This window comes from Anabrus simplex, chromosome 6 (genome assembly GCF_040414725.1).
Source record: "Anabrus simplex isolate iqAnaSimp1 chromosome 6, ASM4041472v1, whole genome shotgun sequence".
In the NCBI taxonomy this organism is placed as follows: domain Eukaryota; kingdom Metazoa; phylum Arthropoda; class Insecta; order Orthoptera; family Tettigoniidae; genus Anabrus; species Anabrus simplex.
The window spans coordinates 107,292,551-107,320,284 of NC_090270.1; the positions used below are offsets into that span (position 1 = coordinate 107,292,551).

The 27,734-nt window shown below is 42.7% G+C and overlaps 1 protein-coding gene and 1 long non-coding RNA gene across 3 annotated transcripts in view; one reads left to right on the forward strand and one right to left on the reverse strand.

Moving 5' to 3' along the window:
- LOC136876154 (uncharacterized) overlaps positions 1-27,734 on the reverse strand; it is a 72,797-nt gene that overhangs the window by 36,114 nt on the left and 8,949 nt on the right. For both annotated transcript variants that reach the window (XR_010860540.2, XR_011018453.1), the window contains exon 2: positions 18,259-18,370. This is a non-coding gene — a long non-coding RNA (uncharacterized lncRNA). The remainder of the gene's footprint in view (positions 1-18,258; positions 18,371-27,734) is intronic.
- The window catches only part of alpha4GT1 (alpha1,4-galactosyltransferase 1), a 445,964-nt gene that overhangs the window by 25,204 nt on the left and 393,026 nt on the right, over positions 1-27,734 (forward strand). The window lies entirely within an intron of this gene.

Genomic DNA, 27,734 nt, shown 5'->3' on the forward strand with positions numbered 1-27,734 from the left:
AATGCTGTTAATCTCCATTTTGCTGTTTCAACTGACCGCTCTACTCATATGGACAAAGATAACGAGAATCCACAGACATAGCACTCCCATTCCTCGGTGCTAGCCCTGGACCTCAAGAAATTAACAAAAGAAGGCACCAGCAGCGGAATACGACATAGAGGAGTCGTGTCTACAGGCCTTAAGTATGTATTCATATTTCTCTAATAACGACGGTATTCCTTAATTTGCCGCAGATTTTCTCTTCATTTAAAAGCAATTATTATGTTCCATTTGTGATAAATTTTACAGTGACATTTCGTAGACAGGAATGCGCGATGTAACCGGCAGTGTTTCTCACATAAATAAATGTTTTTTGAAAAGTATGTGGAATAAAAGAAAGTGAACAGTAAAAAACAGAAGAGACTAACGAATTCTCTTCCAAAGGTGTTAACGGAATGCTGGGGCTGTACCTTAATTAAGTCCACGGCCGCTTCCTTCCAACTCCTAGGCCTTTCCTATCCCATCGTCGCCATAAGACCTATCTGTGTCGGCGCGACGTAAAGCTCCTAGCAAAAAAAAAAAAATCTGCTTACCCTCTAGGTTCGGTGTTTCCCTCGGACTCAGCGAGGGATCCCACCTCTATAGCCTCAAGGGCAGTGGCCTGGAGTTCCAGACTCTTGGTCGGGGGATACAACTGGGGAGGATGACCAGTACCTCGCCAGGATGGCTGAGGTGGGAATCGAACCCACCTCTACTCAGTTTACCTCCCGAGGCTGAGTGGACCCCGTTCCAGCCCTCGTACCACTTTTGAAATTTCGTGGCAGAGCCGGGAATCGAACCCGGGCCTCCGGGGGTGGCAGCTAATCACAGTAACCCCTACACAACAGAGGCGGGTATATTTTTAAATACTGTACAAAAGACTGTATTCAATATAAGGGCGTAGATACATATGATTCAATTATGCTCAAAAACGGATTCTCTACATCTTTAAATTTCGATAACTCGAAATAAAATTTAGTTCCCGAGGTGATTCGGGACATCAAGGTTCCACTGTAAATGAAATAGAACGATAGAAAGTATTGAAATTATCCACTTTTTTGCCGGTCGGTGTATAATCATATCTAATTGAAGGGTCAGGGAAAAAACAGGTAAGTACACTTTTTGCCGTAATCGAATTAGCGGTATTATACCGGGTATAGGGCCAAACTTAATTCAGTTTACTGAATTTCGAACTTCAACTATTCAAAGCATATGATTTTGTAACTTTTCATTTGTTTATTTAGTAACTTTTTGAAATTAAACTATAATTTTTCTGAGTTCTGTAGGAGGTTCACTTACTTGTTTCCTCCCTGATCCGTCAATTATACACTGCCATAGCTAATACACGGAGTGTATCATAACTATACTGACAAAAAACATCAGGGAAGCTCTTCGTGTTATATTAAGAACGATGATGCAATCGGATTGGCGGAGAAAATGTTTCTTTTCTTGAAAATGAGGTTACTTCCGGGCGCGCGATTCAAATTGACGAGGTCGTCGTATTTTCAGAGCGCAAGCCGCTGCAGTGCTTCAGGGAGGGAGGGGAAGTGGGGGTGTGTGAAGGAGGCAGAGATAACGCTCCGCGCGTATGCACGAGTTTCTTCGTTCGACTCGGACAGGTTTGTCCTCGTCTCTTACAGGTAATATCCACAGTTCGTTTATTAAACAGCCGTAACTGCACACACAGTACAAGAATCCACTGCAATTAAGACACACTTGTCAGTCAGGGAATGCACCACATCGTTTCTCCCCTCGTCTGTTGGTCACAGTGACGTTCTTTAGTATGTAACATGTTCGAAGATGTAACGCTACTGCCCCACGATAGTGAATTCCTTCACTCAGAACATAGTAAATAGAATGAAATATTGAATGAAGGAAACAATATATCGAATGTTTTGATTACATTAGAGATCTTCATTATGGCACCCTTCTACTTCGACGCACAGTTCACAAAGGTATAGTAGTGACCTTTGGACTCTGTACAGGATGTGTGGTGTACCGCGCAATACCACTGTTTTCCACTTTCCCTTTCCTCCCTTCCCTTCCCTTGCCCCCACTGAAGCACAATAGGCAGCGGCGGGTCTCTGGCATAGTAAATACGGCAAGTTCCCCAATTTGAATCGCTCGCCCGGAAGTAACCTCATTTTCAAGAAAAGAAAAATGTACTCCGCCAATTCGATTGTACCATCGTTGTTAACATAACACGAAGAGCTTCCCTAACTTTTTGTCGGTATAGTTTTGATACATACATACATACATACATACATACATACATACATACATAGTTTCACCTAGCAGAGATCATTTCGATAAGTAAATAGCATCAATGTACCACACAACTGAGAAGCTAAGTTCTGATGTCCATGCTGTTAATCCAAACCAAGCTTTGGGTGTAGCCGCATTCAGGTTCTCCCGGAAAGGTTTGGAAGGGGCATTCCAATACTACGTGCTCCATTGTCTGCGAAACATCACCGTAGTACAGTAAGTAAGTTGCCCAGCTCTTCATATGGAGAGCAATAGTAATTATTCCCATGCCATTTTATACTTCAAGTGATGAAGACGATGCATTTCCTTGGCAGAATAAACAGCGGAGATTCGGGGTCCTTGAATAGTTGTTATGACTTTCTATCAGGAAACCATCTTAAGTGGTTTCTGATTACTTCCTTGTGTTTCCCCCTTGTTTTGTGTGTTAGCCACGCCGATCTTGTGATGGTGTGAGACTTGCTACTGTCAGAGTACTTTTCGAGGTGTCTTAATTTCAACTGCACGGGGAATAAAGACATCAGTATAAAAATTACTGAGGAAAGACTTACTTAACAGAACCGTATTATTATTATTATTATTATTATTATTAGTATTATTATTATTATTATTATTATTATTAATAGTAAATAATTCACCGTGCGAGTTGGCCGCGCGGTTAGGGTTGTGTAGCTGTGAGCTTGCATTCGGGAGATGGTGGGTTCGAATCCCACCGTAGGCAGCCCTGAAGATGGTTTTCAGTTTTCACACCAGAGCTATGATGGGCACTACCTTAATGAACGCCACTTCCGCTACATTCCCAGTCCTAGCAACGTTAAAAAAGTAGCAAAAGAAAAAAAAAGTAAATAAGAAAGTTCGGAACGTTACCCTGAAGCGGACAAGAATTAAAACTTTAAAATATTCGCAATATGTAAAGAATGTCCGTCTCTTCGTTGAATGGTCAGCGTATTGGCCTTCAGTTTAGAGGCCCCTAAAATCTACTGACCAAGCCGAACAATTTTACTGCGAATGGTTAATTTATTATGTTCAGGGGCTGGGGATTTGTGTTCGTATATAATAAACATCTGCATTGGCAAATACTTTCCTCCGCATAGGGCGCGCGTCAAGAAGAACATTCGACTGTAAAACTGGATCAAATTCCTGCCGACGCCAATAAATTCAGAAAAAAAGTTCAAGAAGAAGAAGAAGAAGAAGAAATTATGTAAATACTATGGAAAAAAGAACATTATACAGAAACAGCAAGAGAAAAATTATTATTTTAAAAACAATAACTTAGTATCTCTGTCTCAGTACTTGCTTACTAAAGCATCAAACGCACGCTACACGTTATTTAATAATAATAATAATAATAATAATAATAATAATAATAATAATAATAATAATAATAATAATAATCATAGTGTTATTGGCTTTACTACGTCCCACCAACTACTTTTACGGTTTTCGGAGACGCTGAGGTGCCTGGCTTCAGTCCCGCAGGCGTTCTTTTACGTGCCAGTAAATCTACCGACACGAGGCTGACGTATTTGAGCACCTTCAAATACCACCGGACTGAGCCAGGATCGAACTTGCAAAGTTGGGCTCGGAAGGCCAGCGCTCTACCGTCTGAGCTACTCAGCCCAACTGCGAGTTCTTTGATGAGAACTTCCTTGTTATTCAGCTATAAGAAAACCGCCGATCTTTAAATAGTCAGAAGATAGGTTAGGTGGGTCACCTTTTTAAATTTCCAGTATTGGTGATGCAGTGATGCACCAGTCTCCCCCTGTCGGTGGGAGCGGTAGAATAACATCCACGGTATCCTCTACCTGTTGTAAGAGGCTACTAAAAGGAGCCTTAGGGGTTCTGAACTTTGGAGCGTGGGTTGGCGACTATGGGGCACTCAGCTGAGTCCTGTCATTTCTTCCACTTACGTGTGCTAGGCTCCTCACTTTCATCTATCCTAACCGACCTCCCTTGGTCAACTCTTGTTCTTTTCAGACCCCGACGGTATTACGAATGGAGGCCTAGGGAGTCTTTCATGTTCATGCCCTTCGTGGCCCTTGTCTTCCTTGGGCCGATACCTTCATTTTTCGAAATGTCGGACCCCTACCATTTTTTTCTCTCTGATTAGTGTTATATAGAAGATGGTGCCTAGTTGTAACCTGATGCCCCAGTCTTCAAAATCTTAGCCCTGGTAATGACTAGGGCTGTGTTTTTGACGACGTATAAATGATCAAAAATGCCGTATACAAGACAATTATGACTTAGAAATCTTTCAAAAATGCCCCAAAATTATTTTTTAAAGTGACCTAGAAGGTGGCGGTGTATTGTTTTAATAGGAAGTACAACTAGGCAACCATCCTCTGTATAAGACTAATCACAGACAGGAAAATGAAAGGCATCCGACACTTCGAAAAATAAAGATATCGGCCAAAGGGCCATGAAGGGCGTGAAAATGAAAGACTCCCCAGCCCTCGAATGCTCTGTTAGCGTCGGGGTCAGAATAGAGCAAGAGTTGACCTAGAGAGGTCGGATAGGATAAATGAAAGCGAGGAGCTTTGCACAACAAGTGGAAGCAATGGCAGGACTCAGCTAAGGACCCCGTGGTCGCCAACCCAAGTTCCCAAGTTTAGAGCCCCTAGGCCTCTTTTAGTCGCTTCTTACGACAGGAAGGGGATATCGTGTGTATTATTCAACCGTCCCCAACCACAGGGGTACCTGACCTAGAAATACAGTACATTTCTTCTTCTTTATCTGCTTACCCTCCAGGGTCGGTTTTTCCCTCGAACTCAGCGAGGGACCCCACCTCTATCGCCTCAAGGGCAGTGTCCTGGAGCTTCAGACTCTGGGTCGGGAATACAACTGGGGAGGATGACCAGTCCCTCGCCCAGGCGGTCTCACCTGCTGTGCTGAAGAGGGGCCTTGTGGGGGGATGGGAAGTTTGGAAGGGATAGGCAAGGAAGAGGGAAAGAAGCGGCCGTGGCCTTAAGTTAGGTACCATCCCGGCATTTGGCTGGAGAAGTGGGAAACCACAGAAAACCAATTCCAGGATGGATGAGGAGGGAATCGAATCCCCCTCTACTCAGTTGACCTCCCGAGGCAGAGTGGACCCCGTTCCAGTCCTCGTACCACTTTTCAAATTTCGTGGCAGAGTTTGGAATCGAACCCAGGCCTCCGGGGGTGGCAGCTAATCATACTAACCACTACACCACAGAGGCGGACGCAGTACATTTCTAATTTTTTTTTTTTTTTTGCTAGTTGCTTTACGTCGCACCGACACAGATAGGTCTTATGGCGACGATGGGATAGGAAAAGGCAAGGACTGGGAAGGAAGCGGCTGCGGTTTTAATTAAGGTACAGCCCCAGCATTTACCTGGTGTTAAAATGGGAAACCACGGAAAACCATCTTCAAGGCTGCCGACAGTGGGGTTCCAACCCACTATCTCCCGGATGCAAGCTCACAGTTGCGCACCCCCCCCCCCAGACCGCACGGCCAACTCTCCCTATTTTTTTAACATTTAGCCAGTAGGAAAAGAAGTTTCGAACTTTTGATTTTTCAAACTAGTATCTATTAATTATCATAATTGAATACAAGTACAGTACCACGTGCAAGACTGTACGCTACACTGCATTATTTATTTAATTTTGTATCAGTTTTATATAAACAGCTGCAGTTTCCAGCAATTAGTCCTAATTAGTCGTTACGGTCTCAAGTTCGCAATGGGATTTGCTTTAGTTTTCGGCATTGTGCACTCTGAAATTAGTTGATCACTTTTATATTGCGGACTGAGCTGCCACTGAGTTTGATAAAGCTGGCTGACTCACTGACCAACAGTCGAGCCGAGACGAGACCTTCGGGCAGTAGACTAATGTTACAAACACGAACAATACAACGGTTCGGAATGCAGGCTGGCGTACGATCGTTTGTCCAGAACTAACATGCATAGCCGGACGAATCTGTATTGCAGGAGTGGTTGGACTGGTCCATTAACTAAGAGTGGACGTTATTTTGAATGTGTAGAAAAGACTATTAAATAGGCCTATTTGCAAAACATAATTTGTTGTAACTCCTCGCCGCTGGATGGGGGCTTCATTCATTCATTCCGTTCCTGACCCGGTCTACTGACAGGAAACGAGCTGTCGATCTTCATGTTCAGTATGTATTAATCGCATTAATATGTTCATCAGGTATGAAATGCTAATGAAAAGGAGAGTGGTGGTGGTTACGCTTTTAAGAAGAAGTACAAATTGATAACCGCCCTCTATTAAAACTAATCAGAAGGGAAACGGAAGGGGTCCGAAGGTATCGGCCAATGAAAGACAAGGGCCACGAAGGGCGTGAACATGAAAGACTCCCTAGGCCTCGAATGCTCTGATACCGTCGGGGTCGGCAAAAAAAAAAAGTTGACCAAGGGAGGACGGATAGGATAGATGAAAGTGAGGAGCCTGGCACAAGTAAGTGGAAGCAATGTCACGAGGACCCCGTGGTCGCCAACCCACGCTCGCAAATTAAGAGACGCTGGGGCCAATCAAAATGGGACAAGATCAAATGAAGGCATCAGAGGGAATTTCTGGTCTAAATTGAATAAAAATGCTCCCATAATGAAAAAAAGAACAAAATTGCTCCTAAGAGACATAAATAAAAAAGGGCTAAAATAGCCAAATTATCGTAATACAAAAGCAGCTATGTTTTCATGTTACCATGAAGGAAAAAATCAGAATACTAGCCCTGTTAATTTTTTTTTTTTTTTACTATTTGTTTTACGTCGCAAAGACACAGATAGGTCTTACGGGATAGCAAAGGCCTAGGAGTGGGAAGGAAGCGGCCGTGGCCTTAATTAAGGTACAGGCCCAGCATTTGCCTGGTGTGAAAATGGGAAACCACGAAAAACCATCTTCAGGGCTGCCGACAGAGGGGTTCGAACCCACTATCTCCCGGGTACAAGCTCACAACTGCCCTGTTAATAACTCTGTGTAACAGCCTGATAGAAGTAACTAATGCACTATAAAAGACTGATCTTACGACCATACCCATGGTAATCTGACCGGTATCCAGAGCAGAAACAAGGAGACTCAGCTTCACGTCCTTCACGACAAAATAAATTGACGTTCTACTTCTTCTACAAACGCAATTCACCGTAACAAACTACGTAGTATTTAGATAACCAATAATTATTTCAGTGGTTTTAACGATCAGCTATTCAGCTTGGCTGTTTAGACATGACAATTCCTTAGGACTGGGTGTGGGGTAAGGGTCAGGGTTGGGGGAACTACGAGATCTAGTAACTACAGTCATCAGTATCACATTAGACACTGACAAAAGACCAATGACAATAAGGTCACTTTACCTATCCCTGTACAAGAAAAAAAAAAAAATAATAATAATAATAATAATAATAATAGTAATAATAATACCGTGCTCGATAGCTGAAGTCGCTTAAGTGCGGCCAGTATCCAGTATTCGGGAGATAGTAGGTTCGAACCCCACTATCGGCAGCCCTGAAGATGGTTTTCCGTGGTTTCCCATTTTCACACCAGGCAAATGCTGGGGCTGTACCTTAATTAAGGCCACGGCCGCTTCCTTCCCACTCCTAGCCCTTCCTTGTCCCATCGTCGCCATAAGACCTATCTGTGTCGGTGCGACGTAAAGCAACTAGTAATAAAATAAAAAATAAATAATAATAATAATAATAATAATAATAATAATAATAATAATAATAATAATAATAATAATTGTTACGGAGATATCCGTGGTAGTTAGAGGTGAAAGAAGGTGCGGGCTGGAATAGGTCTCAACTACAGAAGTTCGAAAGATGAATTAAAATTTCAACAAGGTTATATTTTCAAAACTTAACAATGGTAACATAGAATTTGAAAAATTAACAAGTCAACAACAAGCCAAAAATCAAATACAGAAAAATTACAAGTGTTAGAGGATTATTACAAGGTCTGGGCTTCGAGCCCCACAATCACAATTCTTGAGCTATTAGCCCAACTTTACCAAGGTACAAAATTGAACAAAGGGGCAGAAAACCCCGTCATGCCAAGGAGCACTTGCTCAAAATTACAATGTTAAGCCTCGTAGAGGCACACAGAAATCAAATTTAGGAAAGAGCAGACCCGCTCTCAATGTTCAAGCCTATCAAAGGCCACAACGAATTTTACTTCTATCTGCACTCAAGGCACACAAGGAAACAGGGGTATTTAATACCCAACCTACAGGGCCTTCGCAATGAAAATAAAACAACAGGTCAAGTTACTGGCCCAAAGTACAGAGAGGGCTGGAGGCGTGAACTTGCACTCCAAATACACTTTTAAAACCTAAGTGGCTCTAGGCCGATACACAGGGGCTAGTCCCAAGCTAGGGAGGTGACCCGTATGAGAAAACTTTAATACATTAAGGAAGAGAAGAAACGGTTATGAAAACGTAGTCACCTCAATTTCAAAAATGAAGGGGAGCTCGAGAGGGAAAAGCACTCTCTATCCCCGCTTTACAGTAAAAGATATTTGTAGTTTTTACATAGACAGAAGAGGAATTTACATTTTAAGGTGGTAGGTTACATATTAAAAGGTTTCGAACCCTCCCCGAGAGTTAAACTGCTGAGCTAGCGAGAAATAAAGATGTTAACAGGCCATTACCTTGTTGAAGAGCTGCTGCTTGAAGAAAGAGGCGCTTCCCGCCCCCTGCTACATATCCCCACACTAAGTTAGATGTTACTGAAGTGGCCCCGAGACAAGAAAATCAGCAGTTTTTATACCCTCGTGGAAAATTCGAGACCTTTCAAGAATGAATAGACACACCCCCTCAACTTTATTGGATAGCTTAGAGCTACATATCCATATCGAAGAAGACATACACTATTGGTCAAAAATTAATTAAATAAATTCGGGATTGGCTGAGTTCAAAACTGGTGGACAGAAAGATTAATATTGCCAACCCAAAAAATAAAAGAACAAAATGTAGTAAAGACAAAACTTAAGAATACAAAATTTCTTCAAGAAAGTTCATTCCTTCGCACCAGAGTGCGTAATCATAGTTTTTAGTAGAGACATCTGGTAGAGAACGTCCACACTTCTTGATCAATTACAAACAAAAACACATCAAAATTCACACAGAGCCATCTTCGGAGAAACTGTTGAGTTAATATAGTTTTTTATAGTTCAGGCTTTCTCCTGTAGAGGAGTTTCAACTGGCGCAATATTTGAACTAGCGGCGTGGAGGTGTACCGCCCGGTACAATAATAATAATAATAATAATAATAATAATAATAATAATAATAATAATAATAATAATAATAATAACTGGGCTGAGTGGTTCAGACGGAAGCACGCTGGCATTCTTAGCCCAAGTTGGCAGACTCGATTGCGGCTCAGCCCGCTAGTATTTGAAAGTGCTCAAATAAGCCAGCCTTGCGTCGATCTTACAACAACTGCGAATAGGAAATAGACAGACTTCCTCCAGAATTAGTAGAAGATTCCTGAAATACATTGGTTATCTTATGTGGCGAGCTAATGACCATGAGTGACTTATAGTTCTTGGAAAGCAAAATGGGAAGTGGCTGAGAGGTCGGAGACCAACAGGATGGTTGGATCAACTGGCCTCAGTGACTCGTCCGAGCCTACTAGGGTTTCCAGATTTTAACGTTGAAAATAAGAGAGATTTGAAAACCAGCAAACTGAATAGGTATGTTATAATACTTCAGCAGATACTTGGCTCCGTTAAAAAAAAATCGAGAGTGGACATTAAAATGAAACTGTTTACATACAAACCCGAAAATCACATTGGCGCAAGAGCCCCAAAGGGCCTTGGCCACCAAGCGACCGCTTCTCAATCCGAAGGCCTGCAGATTACGAGGTGTCAAGTGGTCAGCACGACGATTCCTCTCGGCCGTTATTCTGGGTTTTCTAGACAGGGGCCGCTGCCTCACCATCAGATACAGATACTCCCATAAATATTCGGTCAGTCTGATTTTTGACACACTTTCCTTGAGTAGCTATTCTTACACTATAATGATAACGTATACTACATCGAAACATGTAGGAAAACATTATAACACGGTTTACAAGCATAGTGATGTAAGTCAAACTCTACTGACAGTCATTAGTACGCCATCAGTCGTACATTAAATAAAAGCAATAATTCCAGTGCCGCCTCAAAAATATTCGACCCCTGTACAAAAAGCAAAATAAACTCGCATAATTGACAACCCTGTTATACATTCGGTACTTCGTAGGTCCACCTTGATGTTTTATGACATCTTCCAGTTGATTTGGCAGGGTTTAATGCCGCCCATTCTTGTATCAGTCTCCTCTTCAATTCTGTGAGGGAACTTGGCGTCCGCAATTGCAGAGGTGTCTTCATTTGACTCCACACATTCTTGATGGGGTTCAGGTCGGGCGATTGTGGTGGAGTCTTTAAAACCTTCGGGCAGTTGTACAGCAGCCACACCCTGACAAGGTACGACTTGTGTTTGGGGTTGTTACCTTGGCAGAACTTGAAAGTTCGCTATATACCAAGTTGTTCCGCAGATTGTCGCAAATTGTTTCTGAGGATAGCCAAATAGCCCTCTTTTATCAAAGTATGTTCAGTGAAACTCAGTGCACAAAGCACGTTCGATGCAACACATCACCACACCATTGCACTTCTACCACCATATTTTACCGTTGCTTGTAAATTGCTTGTTTTCAGTTCCTCGTGACATTTCCGCCACACCAATTGCTTTCCATCGGATCCGAAGACGTTGAACTTTGGCTCATCAACAAATAACACATCCTCCCACCAAACACTGGGTTTGCGAACGTAGGTTTTTGCGAACTCGAGCCGCTTCTTTTATTTACCGCACTAATGTATGGTTTCCTCCTAGCTCTTCTCTCAAAGAACTCATTCCTTTGCAGTGCTCCTCGCACGGTTTCAGTGTCCACATTCTTTCCACACTCCTCTAAAACAGCTGCTGCCAGTTTCGGGGCACTAATTTTCGGATTTCGTTCCACATTTCGGAGCATATACCGCTCCTCTTGTTCTGTCCGCCTTCTCAGTATGCCAGTCTGGGGAATTGAATCATCCTGTCTTCATATTTGAATCGTCTTAGTGTATCTCCAACTGTTGTTCTGCTTATTTTAACCATCTGCGATAACTTTCTATGCGATTTACCTCGATAATGATGGAATATCACGAGCTGGCGTTTTTCAAACGTGGTAGTGTGTTGTCTTTTGCACCCCATTTGATACCAGTCCGCAACACTGTAACATATGACTTCGGCACATGTCTTGCGGCACCGCACTACTGAACTGAACGTTTTGCAACAATATGTGCCCTGTCACCGTCAACGAACAAAGCGGCAATCCCGGCCTTTCCGGGTGACCGAATATATTCGAGGCGTGTCATTTCACCAATGTGCGCAATGTCCTTTCTTTTACAGCATACTGTACACCAATGCCGCGTGATTCCTCTTCTGCATAAGCAACCACATGTAGTTCATTGCGTGGACACATTTGGTTTCACACTCTGCTCATGGTTACGTTATTGTAATCACTTTTCCGCGGATTTTATCAGTGGCCGAATATTTATGGGAGTGATTGTAGCTGCTCAACTGTAATCACGTAGGCTGAGTGGACCTCGAAGCAGCCCCCAGATCCCTGACCTGGCCGGGAATCGAACCCTGGGCAGGCACGCTACCCCTACTCTGTTATCAGTCACAAGTTTTATTCAATGATTTTCTCCGCTACACGTTTTGGATACTTTACTCCATCATCAAGTGGTAAAATGATGACATACGATATAATTGTTGCTTTACTTGATACACAGTTGTTTTCAAAGAATATTATACTATTGCTTCGGTGGTGGGGTCAAGTGAGGTGAATGGAGGATGATAAGTTAAATACGAGAATAACGCACCGGGCCTTGGAAGGTACTAGAATTAAGGCCACGGCCGCTTCCTTCCCACTCCTAGTCCTTTCCTGTCCCATCGTCGCCGTAAGACCTATCTGTGTCGGTGCGACGTAAAGAAAAAAAAAAAAAAGGAACTAGAAGTAGAGCGAAACCGCGGCGACGATGGTTTTACTCAGGTTTTAATTATTTTAATGCCGGACTGAGTGGCTCAGACGGTTAAGGCGCTGGCCTTCTAACCCCAACTTGGCAGGTTCGATCCTGGCTCAGTCCGGTGGTATTTGAAGGTGCTCAAATACGACAGCCCCGTGTCTGTAGATTTACTGGCACGTAAAAGAACTCCTGCGGGACTAAATTCCGGCACCTCGGCGTCTCCGAAGACCTTAAAAAGTAGTTAGTGGAACGTAAAACAAATAACATTATTAATTATTTTAATATAGGATTTGAACCAAACGACGGGTACTTTCTGCTACATTTTTTCTAAGATACTGACCTGAAAATAGAATATTTCCGAAATTATTTAGAAATAATCGCGTAATAGTTTGGTTGGACTCCTTGGCTGAATGGTCAGCTTTGAGGCCTTCAGTTCAGAGGGTGCCGGGTTTGATTTCCAGCTGGTTCGAATATTTTAATCGCTATGATTAATTCTTCTGGCTCGGAGACTGGGTATTTGTCCAAATACTCTCCTCTCCATATTCAAACAACACATCACACTTCGAAACACCGCACAAACACGCGTTGATGATTACGTCCCTCCAGGTAGGATTGACATCGGGAAAGGCATGCGGCCGAAAAACATGGCCAAATCCACTTGTTCGACACACTCGCACCCGCGACCACACAGGTATGGGTAAAGTTGTATAATAATAATAATAATAATAATAATAATAATAATAACTGCGTATTAGTGTAAATGAGAGAGGTAGTCGTCATTTCCTCCTCTAGTTGATCAATCAAATTGAGCTGAATTTGTTGTTGTTTTTTTGTTTTTTTTTTGCTAGTTGCTTTACGTCGCACCGACACGGATAGGTCTTATGGCGACGATGGGACAGGAAAGGCCTAGGAATGGGAAGGAAGCGGCCGTGGCCTTAATTAAGGTACAGCCCCAGCATTTGTCTGGTGTGAAAATGGGAAACCACGGAAAACCATCTTCAGGGCTGCCGACAGTGGGGATCGAACCCACTATCTCCCGGATGCGAGCTCACAGCTGTGCGCTCCCAACCACACGGCCACCTCGCCCGGTGAGCTGAAATTTGGTCTGGATATACCTCAGATATTCGGTTCAAATATAAGTCTCTCGTAACTTGTCACTAGTTAATCTTTTCGAAATGGCGGCCGTCAAAGCGTAGGCATTTAATGAGCTTGCGCATGTTTTATCCGCTAGTATGGGTTTTATACCGGTGTTGGTTCCCAGACGTTTATCCCAGATACATTTCGTCTAGCACATGCTTTTGTCCAATTTTATAATCGTTCGATGGGTCTGTGTTTCCCGTGATTAGTACCACCATGCGAGGAACACTATGATCCTTCGTCACCTGTGATTAGTACTACTGTAGGTGAAACAACATGGTTCTGCTTTACCAGTTGTTAAGACGCCTTTCGACAACAAGCATCATCCCTGAAAATAGGGTATTGTGAGTCGGATACACTGATTGTTCTGGATTCATGGCCATTTTTTCATCATCATTCGTTTTACATTCTAGTCAGTGAATGCATTTTGAAGCTTTAATTATCGTTTCATTTCGTTACACCTCGTATCATTAGAGACTGATGACTTTTAAACAATAAACAACATCATCAACATAATCGTCCGAACACTGCTATGTCCCGTGTCATTATGTCCAGTGCTGTATTGTCCAAAGAAATATTATGGCTAATATTTTTAGTCCATGTTCTTTCTTTCTTTCTTTCTTTCTTTCTTTCTTTCTTTCTTTCTTTCTTTATCCCTTTACCCTCCTGGGTTGGTTTTTCCCTCGGACTCAGCGAGGGATCCCACTCTACTACCTCAAGGGCAGTGTCCTGGAGCGTGAGACTTTGGGTCGGGGGATACAAAAGGGGAGAAGGACCAGTACCTCGCCCAGGCGGTCTCACCTGCTATGGGCCGTGTGGGTGGGGGAGGGAAGGGAAGTTTGGAAAGGATACAAAAGGAACAGGGAAGGAAGTGGCCTAGCCTTAAGTTAGGTACCATTCCGGCATTTGCCTGGAGGAGAAGTGGGAAACCACGGAAAACCACTTCGAGGATGGCTGAGTTGGCAATCAAACCCCTCTCTACTCAGTTGACCTCCTGAGGCTGAGTGGACCCCGTTCCAGCCCTCCTACCACTTTTCAAATTTTGTGGCAGAGCGGGAATCGAACCCCCAGCCCAAAACGAAGGCGACATGCTGACCATTCAGTCAAGGAGTCGGACAGGTACAAAGTTGAATCCCACATAACTTAAATGAAATGAACTGTTTACTACAGAAATGTAACAATACCTGTATAGAAAGTTACATTTATTCTTCTTTTGCTACCGCTTTTTCCTACACCTGTGGTGTCGCGGGTGCGAAATGCCTAACACATGGGGATTTGGCCCTGTTTTACGGCCGGATGCCCATCCTGACGCAACGCTATATGGAGATATGTAATCACCATTGTGTGTTTGTATGGTGGTTGGTATTGTATGTTGTCTGAATATGACGAGAAGTGTGTTAAGACAGACAAATATACCCAGTCCCCGAGCCAGAAGAATTAATCAGGAGCGATTAAAATCCCCCACCCGGCCGGGAATTGAACCCGGGATCCTCTGAACCGAAGGCCTCAATAATGACCATTCAGCCAACGAGTCGAACTGTATAGAAAGTTACACCGAAGTGCATTAATGAGTTACATTGAAATGTAATTGTTAATCGCTCTTCGCAAAGCGATGGAACTCGCTCTCAGGTGATATCAACAACTCGTCTCTTCCAGAATTTCAATTGTGGATAAAGAAAAAGAAAATCATTATTTAAATAAACTGCTGAATTTTTCTGTGAATGTGTGAATGAGTGAATGGCAGATTAGTAGAATAACAGGAAGTTTGTGTACATAGATGGATGTTTGGAACTGATTTGTAAACTGGATGATTGAGAGAATGAATAAGTAGTGAGATATTATGTATATATGAGGATTTCACAACGAAAGCGAACAAAGTTCGTGTGGAATAGTTTACAGAAATTTAGTCCTAAAATTTCTGGTTCATAAATTAATTCCTGGAAATTTTAATTAATATTAGAAAATGCTGAATAACTAGGCCTCGCCTCTGTGGTGTAGTGGGTTAGCGTGATTATCTGCCACTCCTGGAGGCCCGAGTTCGATTCCCTTCTCTGCCACGAAATTTGAAATATGGTACGAGGGCTGGAACTGGGTCCACTCAGCCTCGGGAGGTCAACTGAGTAGACGGGGATTCGATTCCCTCCTCAGCCATCCTCGAAGAGGTTTCCCACTTCTCCAGGAAAATGCCGGTATGGTACCTAGCTTAAGGCCACGGCCGCTTCCTTCCCACCCCCTTGTCTATCCTTTCTTCCCGTCCGCAACAAGCCCCCTATTCAACATAGGAGTTGGGGCTCACCTAGGCGAACTACTGGTCCTCCTCCCCAGTTTTATCCCCCAACCCAAAGTCTCACCGTCCAGGGCACTGCCCTTGAGTAGGCAGAGGTGGGATTCCTCGCCGAGTCCGAGGGAAAAACCAACCCTGAAGGGTAGACAGATTAAGAAAGAAAGAAAGAAAGGAAGAAAGAAATAAAGAAAGGAAGAAAGCTAAAAAAGTAGGATATTTACTAACTTAAATGGTGGTAACATATGAAATGACAATGATGAAGTTTTATTCTGTAAAACAATTGACACCGAGCTCGATAGCTGCAGACGCTTAAGTGCGGCCAGTATCCAGTATTCGGGAAATAGTGGGTTCGAATCGCACTGTCGGCAGCCCTGAAGATGGTTTTCCGTGGCTTCCCATTTTCACATCAGGCGAATGCTGAGGCTTTACTTTAATTAAGGCCACGACCGCTTCCTTTCCACTCCTAGTACTTTCCTGTCCCATCGTCGCCATAAAACCTGTCTCTGTCGGTGCGATGTGAAGCACCTTGTAAAACAAAATTACTTCGTTCACTCTGGTTGTGAATGTTAATTTTTTGGATGAAAACAAATTACAGTTTAAGCAATGTATTGGAATGTTCAATTTACTTTGTAATTGATATCACAGTCAGACCATTATTTGTGCTTGTAACATAATTTAATACAAAACTAGAGATTGTATGAAATTTTTTTCCACATAACCATATCAGCACAGTTAAACACATCAGTGTACACAAATTCATCATTTTGATGTTCTTCGTTGTTTACAGTATCAAATGATTTTGTAGTAATCTCCACTGGGATATTCTTGAAGAAGTTAGAAGAATTCGACATATATATGACAAGAGGTTACTTCTTCTTAGCTGGAGACATTCTTCGTTGAATTCCATATGGGGCTTTTGAATGACAGGTGACAATGGTAATAATGATTGCCCTACACCAAGGCCTCTCAGGGTGCATGCACCAGTGCGTTGCGCGTTCCACGGTGCAAAATACGACTTAGCTTGTTTGACCAGTGTGCAGACCCCCACTCCTCGATTTGGAGCAATAGCGCTGTCTCTCTCTTTCCCCACGCCTGTCTCGCTCGCTCCGCCTGTCTCCCTCTTCCTCACTTTCTCCGTAACGCTCCAAATCCGAGCCGAGTTGAGCCGAGCTTAGGCGAGTTGCCCCGAGATGACGCGCTGGTCCGAGCCGAGCTGAGTGGGACCGATGCACTGTGCACATGACTTCTGCGCCTCAGTTTGTACGCGTGAGATTTTGGGCGTTTGAGAGGCCCTGCGCTACACTCTTGTTTTGCACAAGGTTTACCTCCATGAAAGGCGTATCTTCTTCCAGAGTTTCTTTGAACATTTTGAAAGGGGAACCTTTCACCACTCTTAACAACCTTTTTGTAGCCTTCATTCTCTTCTGTGGAAGACTGCTTCCTCCAACGCCGTTGTGGATAAGAATTCCTCTCCCTTCACCTGACCAGAGAGAAGGCGTTACCTTCTAGTGGGCCAGTCCCTCCTCTTCGGGGGAGGGAATGAAAACCTTTCCTAGGTCTTAGGTCTCCCTTCATATTGATCACTTTAAAATAAACAACGCAGTATTTTCATTCTGAAAAATAATAAAACTAGTAATAAATATGGTTGACTTACCTCGGTATGAATCAGATACTGTGACATATCATAAATTAGGAACATATTCTTCATCGGTAGACACATTATTGACCAAATAAAATACATACACTTACAAACTATCACGGTCTGTAGATTAATGAACTTGATTCACTATGGCAGTGATAAACTTCACCTTGAACAGGGAGTACTGCCCTTTGTGAAGTAGCCCATGAGTAATGAACTTAGTTTGCTATGGCAGTGAATATATCGAAGTCTTGTTAGTCCCAGATTGCATTATTTCCCAAACTGACCAATGGTATACTTCTTCCACTTTGGTTCTGAAACCCTCATACATATAACATTTACACATTATTTATTTATTTATTTATTTATTTATTTATTTATTTATTTATTTATTTATTTATTTATTTCACGTTACACCGACACAGACAGGTTTTATGGCGACGTTGGGTTAGGAAAGGGTTAAGACCGGGGAGGAAGCGACCGTGGCCTTAATTAAGACACAGCCCCAACATTTACCTCGTGTGACAATGGGAAATCATGGATAACCATCTTCAGGACTACCGACAGTAGGGTTCGAACTCCCAATCTCCTGAATGCAAGGTCAAAGCTACATGATCCAAATCGCTCGGTATATTCATTCAGTAAACCATGTAAATACTGTATATGGTATCTAAAACATTTTATATCTACGTGAGCCTCGCCTCTTTTCTCTGGACATAGCATATTTCTGTGGTCAAAATTTTAGCAAGTTTATAACACTAATATTACAAGAACAACTTCATGCAGAGCCTGAGACAGCCCAAAGTTCGGATCACTTTCTAGTAACACCGGAGAATGGTAAGTAAACGAAGTACTTCCTAACTTAATAGACTGGAGACGAATAGACGGGAAGGAGTTTACCTGACAATGGGATTACTTCATTCGCTCCACACCCACAACTACTGACGCTAAAAACCTTGAAGGTGCCGTCACCCCACTGACTAAGGCTCTGATAACAGCTGTCCTTCGCCATCTGCGAACAAAGACCTAATGCAAAGCATGTGATTTACCGGATGTTACAACACAGGCGGTAAAAGACAAAAACAAAGTATGAAAGACAAACATGAAATTCAGCACATTAGTAAACACAATGATGTATAACGTACTACACTTATAGGGCTTTACTTAAGCACTTGCATGGCAGGAACTCGGTTGGCAAACCTCTGAACAAATCCTGAAGGTAACTTATAACATAAGAACTACAACAGACCGAGACAAATTAAGCCTACTGTAGGCCATTCCATGTTAAGAAAACAGAATTACTCTTATGACAACAGGGTTGCCATGTCGGACGGTTCTGCTCAACAGCTTCTCGGGAAAACGGCTGCAGGTATTTTTGTGAAACTCAGTAATTTTGTTCAAAATGGAAGGAGGATGAAACTTAAGCTGTACTGTAAATTATTTTTATGAACTAAACAGGATAGATGGTTTAAAGGAAGCTCATTTTGATTTCCAGGGCATGGTGGGGAAAATCGCGATGCATAAATTTGTGAAATCTGTATTTAAGTTCAAGGTAAAAGGGGGGGAGAAACTACTACAGCATTTTTTTAAAATATAGGGTATAGAAATACAGTAGAAACAAATAATTATTATAGACTCGGGGTTGGGGGGTGCAATTAATTGCATCTAATAAATTTGCCCAGACAAAACCGGGTAACACTGCGCCGTCGTATCGCCCCACGGAAAGAATGGTAAACATGAAATGCGCTTGAGGAAAAAGTGGTAAAAAAAAAGGGAATGCGCTTAAGGAACAACAGCTAAATAACAAAACCAGGCAAAGATAAAAATCACAGCGAATTTCCGTATCAGTACAAGTCAAGGCGTGATGTATCGCTGCACTCCACAGCATCAAAATCTTCGCTAACGTAGTGAAAACACACAGATAACTTCTCTTCAACAGCGACAAGCTGCCGGTGATTCATAGCGTAACAGATTATGCATTAAACATGTACCAGAGCAACTCAGAACGGAAACGAAGGAATGCAACGAAGTGATGGCTATTTCCGTCATTGCGCTTCCTTCCTGCGAATATATTTATTAAATAGAGAATATTGAGTAGTTATTTTTATAACTCAGGGCAAAAACATACCTCATCCTTGTTGTTTCTATCATAATACAATATAAATTACATATAATATTCCCTAAATTAACTGAGCCTCCTTGGTTCAGGCGGCAGCGCGCCGGCCTCTCACTGCTGGATTCCGTGGTTCAAATCTCGGTCACTCCAAGTGAGATTTGTACTGACAGCGGAGGCGGGACAGGTTTTTCTCCGGGTACTCCGGTTTTCCCCGCCATCTTTCATTCCAGCAACACACTCCAGTATCATTTCATTTCATCAGTCAGTCATCAATCATTGCCCCAGAGTAGTGCGACAGGCTTCGGCAGCCGGCACAATTCCTATCCTCGCCGCTAGATGGGGGCTCGATTCATTTCGTTCCTGACGCGGTCGAATGACTGGAAACAGGCTGTGGATTTTTATTCCTAATCACGAGGAATTATGCTTATCTAAGAGGGCGTGTGTTCACTCATTGTAGGTCCATAAGAGCAATACTATTTTCTTAATATGGAATGATCTACAGCAGACTACATAACAATAATTCTCAAAATATTCTCCCCCCCCCCCTCCCCGATACAAAAATAGAGGAAGAAACCTGTAACCACCCTCTAGAAGCAAATGCAACTGACGTTGACCCTTTAACTACGATTGAGGTGAAGCAGGTCCTAAAGAAAATCTCAAACTGCAAGGCTACTCGCATTGACGAAATACCTAACCCTGTACTGAAAGCACACTGAATATTCCAAACAAAGTACTGAAACTAGAATACTTCCAGAGACTTACATCTGGGTTTTCGAAGTGAAATATAATTTCCCTGCCGGGCTGAGTGGCTCAGTCGGTTGTGGCGCTAGCCTTCTGACTCCAACTTAGCAGGTTCGATCTTGGCTCAGATCGGTGGTATTTTAAGGTGCTGAAATATGCCTGCCTCGTGTCGGTGGATTTACTGGCACGTAAAATAACACATGCGGGACTAAATTCCGGCACCTCGGCGTCTCCGAAACCGGAAAAGTAGTTAGTGGGACGTAAAAACAAATAACATTAATATAATTCCCCTATAAAACTGGAGTTTACGTAGCTGTAATCTCGATATCAGGTTGTGTAAAACTACAAACGTGCTAGTTTGACTTCCCCCAGATTGTGTCAAATGGCTAAATACCTAAATCTGGAAAGCAAAAAATAATCCGCACAATTACAGAACCATAAATCTGCTAAACACACTGGCTGAAAGTCCTGGAAATCATTTTTCTCTTCAGAAGCAACGCATACACCCTACAAAGACACACGAACAATTCGCTTTTAGACTGGGAATTTAACAACAGAACTACTACACAGTTCCTAAAAAATTAGGGCAACATGTTTTTGAACGTATGCCATCTTCCACAAAACAATACCTCACACCCAGGTATATTACCAGGTAAACCGTTGAAGTATACAAAAGAACATCGATGGATTCGCGTTCATTTTCAGAACACAAACGAAAATGTCCAAATAGGAGTGAAAACAAAGTGACAACAATCCTCCAGGGTGGATTTTTATTACAGTCGGAGAGCTGCAGTATGCTGTATGTCCTCCACGAGCATTTATCACAGCTTGGCACCTACGTGGCATGCTCCGTATAAGTCAACGGAAGTCACGTTGCGGTATCAGATCCCATTCTTCAATGAGAGCCTGTTCGAGGTCTTGGAGAATGTGGTGGAACAGGACGCTCACGAACACTTCTGTCAAGCCTATCCTACATGTGCTTGATGGGATTAAGGTCGGGACTCAATGCTGGCCATTTCATCTCTAGAATGTCCAGTTCTCGGAAGACATCTCTTGTGATGCGCGCTACATGAGCCCTGACATTGTCGTGCATGAGTACTAATTCAGGGCCAACAGCGTATGCAGCAACCAACATATGCTGTAGTAGTATCTGCTGGATGTACCCCTGGCAGTAAGTTTACCACGGACGACAATATCCGTACGGCCGTCAGTACTGATTCCACCCGACATTCTCACAGAACCTTGTCCGAATCGGTCGCCTTTCTGGACAACATTTGGCATGTACTGCTCACCACGGCGTCTCCATACACGTTGACGTCCATCACGCTGTGTGAGGGGAAATCTGGACTCATCTGTGAACAACACAGGTCTCAATTGGAGAACATGCCCGTTGACGTGGGTACGGGCAAACAGAAGGCGATCTGCGCGATGTTGCTGCGTTAAGCGGGGCACTCGAACAGGACGTCTGGGTCGTCAGGACACTTCTCTTAACCTGTTCCTTACTGTCTGGTCAGACACCGTGACTCCATTGACCCTCCTGAGGTCTTGTTGCAGATCTCTGGCAGTTGCTGAACAACGCCGCAACGCACAGATGGTCAGATATCGGTCATCCTGTGGGGTTGTCATGTGTCCACGACCTTGTCCAACCCTTCTTGTGAATTGGCCTGTCTCATTGTAGCGATTTCACAAGTGGTGAATAACTGACAGAGAGATATTGAGATCCACAGCAACACGACGATATGTCCATCCTTCCTGGATGAAAGTGACGGCCCTTGTGACTTGAACCTCGTTAAGATGTCTCACAGGATGTGCTGGTTGACGTACAACGTGCCCAAATGACCGCAGTAGTCTGTGTACCTCACAATGACACACGGACGCACCGCTATTCACTTAGTTTTGAGGGGTCACCTGACAGTTTAATGCATGGCTACGCCTACAGATGGAATATAACTTCGCTTTGACGTACCCTGAGTAGCTAAGGTCTCAGTGTATTCTGTGCGATCATTGAAACCTCATCTACCAAATTAAAGTTCACATACCAGACGTTACAAAAAAATGTTCCCGTATTTTTTTTTTGAACTGTGTACTTTCCATGTTAGTTTGCATTCAGAAGATAGTGCGTTCGAACCCCACTGTCGGCTGCACCGAGAATGCTTTTCCATGATTTCCCATTTGTTCATAATTTACGTCCTATGATGACGGGATAAGAACTAGCTGGGAGTGGGAAGGAAGCGGCCGTGGTCTTATTTAGTGTACAGCCCCAGCAGTCATTGATGCGCGTTCAGAAAACATGTAAAAACGGAAGTTACACAGACAAAAAGACAAGTTTCTTTTGTTGTTGCTTGTTGTTAAGAGCCTAATATCTAGGTCATCGGCCGACAGAAAGACAAAATACTCTATTACCCGGTTTCTGGAACATGAGATGGCGATAAACCGCCTGCTAACTTAGAGAGGACGTTGAACAAGAGATATCTTGGCGGACGCATGCACAGTACCGTACTGTACGGTATATCGGCAGGTAATACAGTTTTAACTAATATATTTCTAACCTATATTGTATTGTTATTAACGATAGCCGTAACATACTTTTAGGTAAAATAGGGCTACCTTCCCTGGAAAATAATTATTGTTTTTGTGCATTCTTATCTTTCAACGATGATGATCAAGGCATGATTACCATTCTACGACGGCCACGATTATCATCGTCGGCCTAATGTTATTATCATGTATAGTTCCGGTGAATACAAAGACAGATTCAAAAGACACAAATCTATTGCCATGAGTTTGGTTGAGATTATAGGCGACAATTGGCGTACTGCGACACATATTCTTCGTTGGTCTCCTTTTGATCAAATATTGACTACGATACGCTTTCGTGCTAACGAGTCCTTCGGTGACTGCAATTGTGTCTATAAAAGCGCTGGTAACAGTAATTGAGCGTAACAGGCCGTTACAAATTTATCGTCGTCCTGTACACCTACTTACGAGTGCATTGGCAGTCAGCGTATACTTTTATCGTTGGATTGCTTTCAGTTAACGATGCTACATTACAGGGAATTAATGGGCTGTATATGTTATATACGCGGTATTTATCATTGTACTGCTGTCAAACACTGATTATATTTTGGCAGTAAGAGAAAGTGAGTACGGGATGTTTATAAGGTCGGTGCAGAAATCCGCGAAAAAACTTAACATTCTTCCGACTATCTTCAAACCTTAGGAAACTGGAATCTACACCTGAAAGAACACCGAACTATCAAGAATCCTAAATTCTCCCTGCAAGAACGCTCGAAATACGACGAATTACATGTGCGCATGCGCCTGATAATCCGAGGCAGTTTGCGGTTGCTGTCCCTGTAGGAACGATCAGTACGAAGCAGAGGTAGGATAGGAAAGGAAAAAGTGAGGAGCTTGCCTCAAGTAATTGGAAACAATGCCAAAACTCAGCTAACGGCCCCGTGGTGGCCAACCCATGCTCCCAAGTTTAGAGCCCCTGGACCCTCATTTAGTCGTCGCTTACGACAGGCAGGGGATACCGTGAGTGCTGTTCTACCACCCCAACCCACAGGGGGTCTTGGTGAGAAGCCAGTAACTACGCCATTCGGCTATCCGACGATATGCCCGGATCCATGGCTTGTGGTGGTGGTGGTTATTGTTTCAAGAGGAAGTACAACTAGGCAACCATTCTCCATATAACACTAATCAGAGAAAAAAATGGAAGGGATCAGATACTTCAAAAAATGAAGGTATCGGTCAAAGAAAGACAAAGACCACGAAGGGCGTGAAAATGAAAGACTCCTTAGGCCTCTATACCTAATACCATGGGGGTCAGAAAAGAACAGTGGTTGACCAAGTGAGGTCAGATATGATAGATGAAAGTGAGGAGCCTGGCACAAGTAAGTAGAAGCAATGCGAAGACTCATATAAGGGCCCCGTGGTCGCCAACCCATGCTCCGATATTCAGAGCCCCTGGGGTCCCTTTTAGTCTTCTCTTACGGCAGGCGGCGGATACCGTGGGTGTTATTCTACCGCCCCCTCCCCCCACCCACAGGGGGTCCGGAGCCATGGCAAAATAGTTAGCGTGCTGGCGTTTCGCCTAAGAGATCCCGAGTTCGATTCCCGACAGGGTCGGAGACTTTAACCTTCATTGGTTAATTCCGATAATTCGAGGGCTGGGTGTGTGCGCCGTCTTCAACATTAGAAGTCATCATTGGTACGGCCCTATCCTCACAGATGCGGAGGTTGCTTAAAAGGCGTCAACTCGCAAGAACATTTTTTTCCTAGTGGCTTTACGTCGCACCAACATATGCAGGTCTCATGGCGACGATGGGATAGGAAAGGGCTAGGAGTAGAATAGGAGTTGGTAGGAAGCGGTCGTGGTCTTAATTAAGGGACAGCCCCCAGCATTTGACTGGTGTGAAAATGGGAAACCACGGGAAACCATCCTCAGGGCTGCCGACAGTGGGATTCGAATCCACTATCTCCCGGATGCAAGCTCACAGCTGCGTACCCCTAACCGCATGGCAAGAGAGCCCTGCACCAGGCTGCAGTACAGTATGTAATGTATGTATGTATGTATGTATGTATGTATGTATGTATGTATGTATATTTCCGAGCTTTTTACAAGGCTATAGCGTACTAATTTAATAACGGCAGATATTCAAATTGCTGAGCAACTTGGCTGAGCGGTACGATTTTTGCAACCTAAGGCCCGGTTTCATCAACACATGTTAAATATATACTAACAAGTAGTTAGTTAATACGGAGTTAGAAATTTAACATCTTGTTAGGTTTCTTGCGTTTCATCAAACTTTTCTTGTGAAATGTTAACTAATCGACTGTTAACTCTCCCAGTATTGCGAACTGGTGCGAATCAAGGAGGCAGTGGTACGAACATGCTGTTTTACTGCGCGCTCCGATGCGCTTTTGTTTGAGCACAGCTGTAAAATATGGCGCGTGAAGTGAAACGGAATCGTAGTTCTAATTTTTCCTCCTTCGAAGAAGAGTTGTTAATTGAATTAGTTAGTAAATATATATATAAGTTATTGAGTGCAAGCGCACAGATGGCTTGACGATAAAAGAAAAGGACGAGGCGGGGGAAAAGTCCGCGAGGTTTTCGATGGGGTAAACAGATACTTTTTTTAGCGGGTATCCGCTGTCACCTAACAAAATCACTTCGTTAATTGTCCCACTTCAAACTGTGCTCCGATATGGGAGTTATTAAATATTGTATTGTCGTGTGCAGAACCTGACTACCTAGCAAGTATATCCCTGATTTGGAGGTTAGGCTCACTAATCACCTGAACATTAACATTAACAGAGAAATATCCCTTTCGATTACGATATATTTCGGTCCAATTGCCTCCAGGTGATTGGATTCTTACATGTGTGCAACCTATTGCACGTAGAACAAACACCAGGAAAACGGCTTATTTCATAGAAGTCGTGGATAATTTACTGACGCTCTTCTACTGAAGGGAATGTTATATACCTCCTTCTCATGGATGCTATGGCTGCAGACACACGACAAACAACTCTATTAACAGTGGCTTTAGAAATTCCAGCATTGTCTCCGGCCATTATGTGAAAATAACCAGTAGCGAAAACTCGTAATAGTATCAGTACCTGCAACATTGGAGAAAGAGGTAAGTTTCTCTTCGTAGGATATTCTAACCTCACTCGAATTTCGTCAACAACCTTAGCAACGACTGTTTTCGATAACCTGTATCTATGAAGAAATTTCGGATCCGTCAAATTTTCAAAGTCATTACGTCGCTGAACTCTTCTTCGATCAGGACTGTTTTGTAAAAGATCTAAGTAGAGCAATTCCGCCTCGAAAGCGAGATTCACAGCAGCCATTTTGGAACAGGTTGCTAAATGCTAATGTTAGCCATTTAACATTGGAAATGGCTGATGTTAACTTTAATACGCAGTTTAACATTTGTTAATGTTAACATTTGTTGATGAAACGCAAATTTTCTTAAATCGTATGTTAAAATGATTTAACACCTTGTTAAGTACTAACATGTGTTGATGAAACCGGGCCTTAAGCTTGTATTCGCGAGCTTGTGTTCGAGTGTCACTATTGTTAGTTCTGAGGATAGTTTGTCATAGGTTCCTATTTCCATATCAGATGTTTGCCTGGACATGTTTATTAATTCCACAGCCGCAAATTCCCTGTCCAAGACCTTTCTCATCCTGATGTCGCTGACAACCTGAATAATAATAATAATAATAATAATAATAATAATAATAATAATAATAATAATAATAATAATAATAATAATAATAATAATAATAATAACTACCAGTTTCCCGCTGACTCCGCCCGCAATGTACAAAGTATGGTGTTGTTCGTTACCATCCTCACAGATGTATTTGCAAAGTTTCGAGTTAATGAAATAAAGCACATGATCTTCTGTGGTAATAGAATGTAATATTATGTCAACAAAACACTTGAAAATACATCACACAAAGAAATTGAATTAAACGTTCCTGGGAACAACACTACGCGCCGAACTGTTAAAAAGTCCTTTGACAAATGTACTCATAACTTTTCTCAGAATCTATCAATTTAAGTAGTTATTACCTCAGAAGAAAGCGCTTGATCCACTGAGTGCTTTTAGAACAAAGCGAACTGCGTACCTCAATTACAACGAACGGTATGATTGCTTCAATGAGAAAAAATGTTGAAGAAATGAGACGTCAAATTGAATGTGCACCCATAACTTTCCTCAGAATAAACCAATTTGAATAGTTAAGAGCTGAAATGAAAGAACTTGACCCAGTGAGTGTTCTTAGGCCGAAAGGAACTCCGTACCTCAATTAGAACCAAAGATATGATTGCTTCATAGAGACAAAAAATTGAAAAATCAAATAATTTTAGGAAGGCTGAAGGTAAGTGATTTATAGTACCTGATGACAAACCTGTGCACGAATGCCTTTCACTTTAAAAAATGAAGGAAATCGAGCGGATAGAATGGCCGGACAGACTGACTTTAGTTTTCATAATTTTTTTAATATATAGATAATAATAATGACAAATTCGTATGCTAGCCTGGTACAGTTCTTCTATTGTGTTCCTGAGAGAACAGCATCCAGAGTCCCACACTTCCTACCTCTGCAGTATATTCCAGCGTGTCGCAGGTATCAGTATATTACTACGCATATGTTTCCGCTCATATGAATGACAATATATTCGACTTCATATGCAATGCAAATTCAGCAGGTGACTTTTCCCATGTCCCTAGTATCCTTGAAATAACAATGAGCAGTCTAACAGACTCTTAACAGGTGTGTGCTGTGCCATTTGATTTAGCGACAATGTCCTTTGCTTATAACTTCTTTGAACCAATAACATAGTGGTGATGACACCAATTCCCGTAAGATCTGTGAGGTTAAACATTACTGGGCGTGGCTTTTACTTGGGTAGGTGAAAAGCGTGGTGCATGATCGGAAAACAACTGGAGTCCAGTTCCGACTCTGGTCCGTAGAGAACTCTGACAACGTTGCCAGGATT